The following is an 8,158-nucleotide window of genomic DNA, read 5'->3' on the forward strand; positions in this document are numbered from 1 at the left end:
GTACTCGGGCAGGTTGAAGGGGGAAGCTGGCTGTGTCTGTGGCCCTTCCCTGCTGGTCTTTTCTGGCTCTAAGCACCCTCTGCCTGGTTGTCATCCACATAGTGAGCCTCTTGGGAGATACATGTGTATTCCTTAGAGGACCCAGTAGGCTCCCATTGCACAGTTCTCTGATGTGGGAGATCCCCTTGGCCTCAAACTTTTCTTTTTGATGTATTCTTTATTCGATTCAGATAAGGGCCTGGAATTCTCTGCCAGCTGAAAGATGTATGCATTCACTTGCCCAACATTTGTCAAGTGCTGTTATGTGCTAGGTACTTTGCAGGGGCTTATTATCCAATAGAAACCTCTGTGTAGAATGATAGTGCTTACGAAATAGATGATGTGGCATTGTTTCTTTTTGTGGAGGTGGGGAGATAGATGGACTGATTGGAAAATGTTCTACAGAGGATATGAGTTCTATTGAATCTTGAAAGATGAGTAGGCAGCATAAAGGGAGTGAAGTGGGGAAAGTGAGGCTTTGAGGTAAACAGTGGGTCGACAGCCCAGTTCCAGGCAGTGAGGCAGTAAATTTCCAAATCGTTCTAACAGAGATGGGAGATATGTCTCCCCTTGGTTTTGGGTTTCAGGAAGGCACAGATGGTCAGACTGAGGAGAAGGGATTGAATGGGGCAGGTTGGATTAGATGAAGACACAGCTTAGAGGCTGTTTAGAGTTCTGAGAGCTGAAAAAATTACCCATGAGAATATTTATGCTTGGGAAACTGTGCATTTGCATGCACACCCAACACACACACACACACACACACACACGAGTCTCTCTCTCACATACACACATACACACACAACCAGATGCAAAAGCTGCTGCTCCTGAATCGTTGCTCAAACTTGTGCCAGGCTGCATTTGCCATGGAAGGATAGAGTCCACAGAAACAACAGCTCCTGGGTGCTAATTTCCTTAAAAAGCTGCTTTTCTCTGAGCCCTGGAGGGGAGCCGAGCCTGAGAAAGGCAGTAGGGCCCCACGGTGATGTCATTGCCCACATCAGTCAGTGCAAGGTGGGAAAGGGAAGCTTCAGCACAGCTCTACAGTCACCTGACAGCTCGGAGTATCTGGAGGGGCATGCCGAATCTCCAAATAACTCTTTTCATGATGCATCAGTGGGAGACAGAAATGTGGAGAGAAAGGGTGGTTTGTCTGATCCTGACATGTGTTGCTAATGAAGGTTCAGCAACTTTGGCAAAGACCATTAGGAAATCAGGGTATGTGATTATTTTAGGAACCTGTCTTGATTCCAAGCCAGTGAGATTAGAAACATGTGACCCTCTCATCTTGCTTTTCTATAATCCGGCAGTGACCATGGGTCAGAACAATCTTGAATCATGAAGCTACTAACCAGAGCCGGATCCTTCTCGAGATTTTATTCTCTCAAAGTTGCCCCCAAAGTTAAAGCCACAGCTGCGCCTGCAGGAGCACTGCCACAACCTCAGGACCTCGAGTTTACCAAGTTACCAAATGGTTTGGTGATTGCTTCTTTGGAAAACTATGCTCCTGTATCAAGAATTGGGTTGTTCATTAAAGCAGGCAGTAGATATGAGGACTCCAACAATTTAGGAACCACTCATTTGCTGCGTCTTGCATCCGGTCTGACGACAAAAGGAGCTTCATCTTTCAAGATAACCCGTGGAATTGAAGCAGTTGGTGGCTTATTAAGTGTGACTGCAACAAGGGAAAACATGGCTTACACTGTGGAATGCCTGCGGGGCGATGTTGATATTCTAATGGAGTTCCTGCTCAATGTCACCACATCACCAGAATTTCGTCACTGGGAAGTAGGTGAGATTCAGCCTCAGCTAAAGATTGACAAGGCTGTGGCCTTTCAGAATCCACAGACTCATGTCATTGAAAATTTGCATGCAGCAGCTTACCGGAATGCCTTGGCTAATCCCTTGTATTGCCCTGACTATAGGATTGGAAAAGTGACACCAGAGGAGTTACATTACTTCGTTCAGAACCATTTCACAAGTGCAAGAATGGCTTTGATTGGACTTGGTGTGAGTCATCCTGTTCTAAAGCAAGTTGCTGAACAGTTTCTCAACATGAGAGGTGGACTTGGTTTATCTGGTGCCAAGGCCAAGTACTGTGGAGGCGAAATCCGAGAACAGAATGGGGACAGTCTTGTCCATGCCGCTCTTGTAGCAGAAAGTGCTGCCGCGGGAAGTGCAGAGGCAAATGCATTTAGTGTTCTTCAGCATGTCCTCGGTGCTGGGCCACATATCAAGAGGGGCAGCAACACCACCAGCCATCTGCACCAGGCTGTTACCAAGGCAACTCACCAGCCATTCGATGTTTCTGCATTTAATGCCAGTTACTCAGATTCTGGACTCTTTGGGATTTATACTATCTCCCAGGCCACAGCTGCTGGAGATGTTATCAAGGCTGCCTATAATCAAGTAAAAACAATTGCTCAAGGAAACCTTTCCAACACAGATGTCCAAACTGCCAAGAACAAGCTGAAAGCTGGATACCTAATGTCAGTGGAGTCTTCTGAGGGTCTCCTGGAAGAAGTCGGGTCCCAGGCCCTAATTGCTGGTTCTTACGTGCCACCATCCACAGTCCTTCAGCAGATTGATTCAGTGGCTAACGCTGATATCATAAATGCGGCAAAGAAGTTTGTTTCTGGCAAAAAGTCGATGGCAGAAAGTGGAAATTTGGGACATACGCCTTTTGTTGATGAGTTGTAATACTGAAGCACACATTACAGGAGAGAGCTGAACGTTCTCAGCCCAGAGCAGCAAATACATGAAAGTCAGAAGTCTCTAATATAACATTTGTCTTTTTTCCAGTGAAGTAAAATAAGGCATAAATGCAGGTAATTATTGCCAGCTGACCTAAAGTCAATAAAACATTCTACTTAAGTGTTAAAAAAAAAAAAAAAAAGAAACATGTGACCCTCTATGATGTTTGTCCCCTGAAGTCACACAGGTCTGTGTACAGCTGGGCCTAATTCCAGGACCTGTGCTATGGACTTTCAGGGTTGATGCTCAATGATGGATGGTCCCTGGTGCTGATTTTCATTTTCGGAATGAAAATCTGGGTCTAGGAGAGGAGTGTTCTACACTTTGGAAATGGTGTTATCCAACACACATTTAATACTAATTATAATTGGATTTAATTTCCCACAAAGCTCAGCTGAAATCCCTCTTTGCCTCCGTACTATTTTCTTGTAAAAGAGCTATAATTAAGTTAGTCGTGACATTGTCAGATTTCATTTTGGAATGAAATGTCTCATGCTTGATTTTGGCACAGACACGCTTTCTTTTGGAAAGTGTTATAAAATACCCTTTCAGTTTCTTTCTTGTAATAAAAAGTAGAAAACCTGTCTTCATTTTTGTGTATTTTTTCCCAAAAAGGACTTGAGTCTGTGTCTTGAGCTTAAAACTGTTCAGTGTTGTTTTTTGGGGGTGTAGTGGGGTTGTGGGGAGTGGGTGTTTACAAAGTAAATGCAAAAATTCTTCAGTTGTTTAGAGGCCACTTTTCTAGCAGCCTTGATTATCTGTAACACAGCCAAGAACACGAATGTAGTAAAAGTAGCTACTGAACTGCCAAAATATTATCAAAACTCCAAGAACCCACGCTTTGGCTCACAATATATGTCTCTTAGATGCTCCTTCCCAGTCAACTTATTCTTCATTTAGATACAATAATATAGTCCTGGTTATATGATTTCCTTAACCCTCAGCAAATTAGAAGTAAGAATTGAAATGGGAGCCTTCCAGAAGTAGATATCCTTATGTCAGAGTGACAGCTGGAAATCTGACAGAAAGGACAGGGAGAGAAGAAGTCTAAAAAACTGGGAGAAGAGAGACTCATTTATTGAGCTAGTCCATGAAGGGGGGAGGCAGAAGCACAGCAAAGGATGAAGGGGGCAAAGAGAAGTTTAGATTTTGACTCATTTAGTGACTGTGCAGTACATTGAGAAAACTTTTCATCTTGTGAAGTTAAATAAAGCAACTTGGAAACTTTAGGTTAAACCAACATTCATGTATGTGAAACTTCACCTTTCTCAAAGGCTACCACTGAGAAGCCAGTAGTCTTACAGCAGAGGCAACCTGTCACCATGGTCCCGGCAGTCATCAGAGTCCCTGAGGGTGTGCCACTGGCTAGCCATGGAAGCTGAGTGCAGTGCCTGGTGTGAATTGATGTCACAAATAGATGCCAGCTCTTCTAGTCCCAGAATCAGATGGCATAGACTCAGTTTCCCCTCTCCAAATATATCTAAATCCCCTGGAAATTATTCTATAGACAGTTATAAAAGGACCCTGAAAACTGAAAAAAAGGAGTACTTGGTGTGGGCCTCAGGATTTGAGGAATGACAGTGAGGTGAGTTCCTTGGGTTCTCTTTGTATCTCTCAGATTGGGTGCGGAAGGGATCTGCAACCTGGGACCAACAACAGACATAGACTAAAAACAGGCCAGGTGTGGTGGCTCATGCCTAGAATCCCAGCACTGTGGGAGGCCGAGGAGGGTGGATCACCTGAGGTCGGGGGTTCGAGACCAGCCTGACCAACATGGAGAAACCCCATCTCTACTAAAAATACAAAATTAGCCGGGTGTGGTGGCGTGCACCTGTGATCCCAGCTACTCGGGAAGCTGAGGTGGGAGAACCACTTGAACTCATGAGGCGGAGGTTGCGTGAGCTGAGATCATGTCACTTCACTCCAGCCTGGGTAACAAGAGCAAGACTCCATCTCAAAAACAAACAAACAAATGAACAAGCAAACAAGAGAAGCCTGCTCTCCCTGGCCAAAGGACTAGGGAAGGGAAAGCCCACCAGAAACTTAGTGGGGACCTCTAGCCTCAGCTCTGTCACCAGGTTCTCTGGGAATGGTTTGATCTGGTTGCAGGAGGACAAATGAACCCTTGACCAGTCCAGGCCCCACTCACAAGCCCAGGTCGGTGGGCAATCCCACCTTCCAATAGTGGTAGCAGCCAGGAGGCCTATGTTGGTATGAAACTAAAAAAAAAAAAAAAACCAAAACTAATGGCCAAAAACGTCCCAAGTTTGCCAAAATAAATATATCTTCAGATTCATGAAGTTATTAAAATCCCAGATAGGATAAACTCAAAGATATCCACACCCAAGCACATCATAGCCAAACTTATGAAAACTAAAGACGAAGAAAAAAAATCTTAAAAATAGCCAGAGAGAGGCCAGGCATAGTGGCTCGTACCTGTAATCCCAGCACTTTGGGAGGCTGATGGGTGGATCACCTGAGGTCAGGAGTTTGAGGCCAGCCTGGACAACATGGTGAAACCCCATTTCTACTAAAAAATAATAATAAATTAGCTGGGCGTGGTGGCATGTGCCTGTAGTCCCAGCTACTTGGGAAGCTGAGGCAGGGGAATCGCTGGAACCCAGGAAGTGGAGGTTGCAGTGAACCAAGATTTTGCCGCTGCCCTCCAGCCTAGGTGACAGAGCGAGACTCTGCCTAAAAAAAAAAAAAAGCCAAAGAGAAATGATACATTATCTATACAAGAACACCAATTTGACTGACAGTAGATTTCTCATTTGAAACATGGCAGTTTTAAAAAAGTGGAACAATGTTCTTCAAGTGCTGAAAGAAAACAACTATCAGCCCCAATTCACATATCCAGTGAAACTATGCTTCAGGGTAATAAACACTTTCAGAGAGGAAGAAAAATGAAGATAATTTGTTGCTAACATAGCTACCCTTAAATAAAGTCTAAGGAAACTCTCCTAACAGGAAGAAAATGATAGTAGAAAAAGGCTGGAACATTCAGAAAGAAAAAAACCATAATGGGATGGATAGAATTAGAAGTAAACAGACTCTCCACCTCATGAATTTCTTTAATTATGTTTTATGGTTGAAGAAAAAGCTGTAACACCATTTGATGTAGTGCTCAATGTCTGCAGAGAGAATACTTTTAAGAGGATTACATTTCATAAGCAGAGACAATAAAAGGATCTAAATGAAAGTAAGATTTCTATACTTCACTTGTGTTATTGATTTCTGTATTGTCTTTCTGTTTCAGTTTCATTGATTTCTGCTCTTATATTTACTATTCTTTTTTCTGTTTGTTTCTAGTGTATTTATTTAATTTATTTTTTTGAGATGGAGTCTTTCTCTTGTCACCCAGGCTGGAATGCAGTGGTTTGATCTTGGCTCACTGCAACCTCTGCCTCCCAGGTTCAAGCCATTCTCCTGTCTCAGCCTCCCAAGTAGCTGGGATTACAGGCAGGCACCACTGTGCCTGGCTAATTTTTGTATTTTTGGTAGAGATGGGGTTTTGCCATGTTGGCCAGGATGGTCTTGAACTCCTGACCTCAAGTGATCTGCCTTCCTTGGCCTCCCAAAGTGCTGGGATTATAGGTGTGGGCTACTGTGCCCAGGCTATTTTGAGTATATTTTGTTTTTTATTTCCCTAGATTCCTTAGGTAGAAGTTTAGGTTCAGTTGAGACTTCCTTCCTTCTAATGTATGCATTTTATGCTATAAATATGCCCCTTAGCATGGCTTTAGCTATGTCTCATGACTTTTGATATGTTGTATCTTCATTTTCATTCAGGTGAATGTATTTTTTTTAAAAAACTCTTGAGACTTCTTTGACCTATGAATAATTTAGAAATGTGTTGTTTAGTTTCCAAGTGTTTTCAGATTTTTCTTATTGATGTCTAATTTTATTTCATTGTGGCTAGAGAATACACTGTATGATTTCAATTCTCTCAAATTTGTTGAAGTTTGTTTTATGGCTCAGGATAGGGTCTGTCTCGGTATAAGTCTTGGTATAAGCTCCATAGGAAATTATAAAGACTGTATAATCTGCTGTTGTTGGGTGGATGTTCTATAAATGTTGATTAGATCCTGTTGGTTGACGGCTGTTGTTCAGTTCTTTTATACCTTTGCCAGTGTTCTGTCTGGTTATTCTATCAATTGTGGAGAGGAAGGTATTGAAGTCTCCAACAGTAATTGTGGATCAGTCTATTTTGCCTTTCAGTTCCATCAGTTTTTGCTTTGTCTATTTAGCAGTTCTGTTGTTGCATATCCATTTATGATTGCTAAATCATTTGGTAGATTGTTTCCTTTTTTTTTTTTTTTGAGATGGAGTTTCACTCTTGTTACCCAGGCTAGAGTGCAATGGCATGATCTTGGCTCAACGCAACCTCCGCCTCCTGGGTTCAGGCAATTCTCCTGCCTCAGCCTCCTGAGTAGCTGGGATTACAGGCACGTGCCACCATGCCCAGCTAATTTTTTGTATTTTTAGTAGAGACAGGGTTTCACCATGTTGACCAGGATGGTCTTGATCTCTTGATCTCGTGATCCACCCACCTCGGCCTCCCAGAGTGCTGGGATTACAGGCATGAGCCACTGTGCCCGGCCTGGTAGATTGTTTCTTTTATGATTATACCATGTTCCTCTGGGTCTCTGATAATTTTCTTTGCTCTGAAGTCTACTTTATCTGAGATAAACATTATATATATAAAATCTCCATTCATTTGCCTTCAATCTCCTGATACTATTATGTTTTAACTTGATTTTTATAGATATGATATAGTTGGATCATGCCCATCTCTGAATTTTCAATCTCTGCCAATCTCTGTATTTTAATTGTTATTTTGTTACCATTTACACAATGTAATTATTGATATGACTTAAATCTGACTTTTTTCTCTGTTCTCTCTGTTTGCATTTTTCTCTTTTTCCCTTTATTTCCTGTGGACTATTTAAACATTTTAAAGAATTTAGTGTTAGTTTATCTACAGCATTTTTGAATGTCCCTGTATTAGTCTGTTCTCATGCTACTAATAAAGACATACCTGAGACTGGGTAATTTATAAAGGAAAGATGATTATTTGACTCACAGTTTCACATGGCTGGGGAGGACTCATAGTCATGGCAGATGGTGAATGAGGAGCAAAGTTATGTCTTATATGGCAACAGGCAAGAGAGAACTTGTGTAGGGGAATTCCTCTTTATGAAACCATAAGAGCTCATAAGACTCATTCACTACCATGAGAACAGCATGGAAAGACCTGCCTCCATAATTCACTTACTTCCCACAACATGTGGGAATTATGGGCACTATCATTCGAGATGAAATTTGGGTGGGCACACAGTCAACCCCTATCAGTCCTTGTTTG

The 8,158-nt window shown here is 42.4% G+C and overlaps 1 pseudogene; it reads left to right on the top strand.

Annotated features, from left to right (window-relative positions):
* Window positions 1-1,323: 1,323 nt before the first annotated feature.
* Window positions 1,324-2,939, top strand: LOC100400328 (ubiquinol-cytochrome c reductase core protein II pseudogene; annotated as a pseudogene).
* The last annotated feature ends 5,219 nt before the right edge of the window (window positions 2,940-8,158 follow it).

This window comes from Callithrix jacchus, chromosome 14 (assembly GCF_049354715.1).
Source record: "Callithrix jacchus isolate 240 chromosome 14, calJac240_pri, whole genome shotgun sequence".
Lineage (NCBI taxonomy): Eukaryota > Metazoa > Chordata > Mammalia > Primates > Cebidae > Callithrix > Callithrix jacchus.